This window comes from Pollicipes pollicipes, unplaced genomic scaffold (assembly GCF_011947565.3).
Source record: "Pollicipes pollicipes isolate AB1234 unplaced genomic scaffold, Ppol_2.1 Scaffold_5724;HRSCAF=6776_pilon_pilon_pilon, whole genome shotgun sequence".
Lineage (NCBI taxonomy): Eukaryota > Metazoa > Arthropoda > Thecostraca > Pollicipedomorpha > Pollicipedidae > Pollicipes > Pollicipes pollicipes.
This window is the reverse complement of record NW_023596746.1, coordinates 34,438,920-34,439,583: the sequence shown is the minus strand read 5'-3', so window position 1 is coordinate 34,439,583 and position 664 is coordinate 34,438,920.

Genomic DNA, 664 nt, shown 5'->3' with positions numbered 1-664 from the left:
ACGTTTTTCATGAACTGCTGGCGATTGAAAAAGTGAACGGAACTGGAAAGTCATGGAAAATCTCTCAAGAGCTTTCTAACCGTCGTTGAAATATTTGCTGTCACAATTTTACGCACCAGTAAGTCGTAACAATGACATAAGCTGCGAAAGGTGCGTTGTTCAACAGAGCTCGCCCGCACGTTTGGTAAGCAACATTGCAATCTCCCCCGGCGGATGTGCATTCCCGAGCAGCATTGCACCTTGCAAATGCACACCCACCGATGGGCGATATGGCGTGCAACGTCGCGGTTGCGGCGAGCGCAGCGTCCGACCTCATTACCCTCATTGACCGTGCCGCTGGTCAGAGGCCGCGGGCGCTACCATTACCCGACCAGCGCGCACCTGGGACGCGCCGCTGCTGCCACCTGCCGGCCGGCGGCCGCACCAGGTGCGTGCCGCTCGGCAGAGTACGGCGGTGCGCTACGCGGGGAGGACGTGCGACCCCGTGCTCCGCGCGTTCACTGGCCGCCACCCGTGCGACGCCGCTCCAGTCTCGGTGTCGGCAGTGCCAGGACTCGGCAGTGTACTGGACGGCGGCCTGCGCCCGACCGACGACGGCAGCGTCGACGTCGACGACCCGGCCGTCGGATCGACGATCGACTCTAGGCGGCGGAAACGGGTGCAA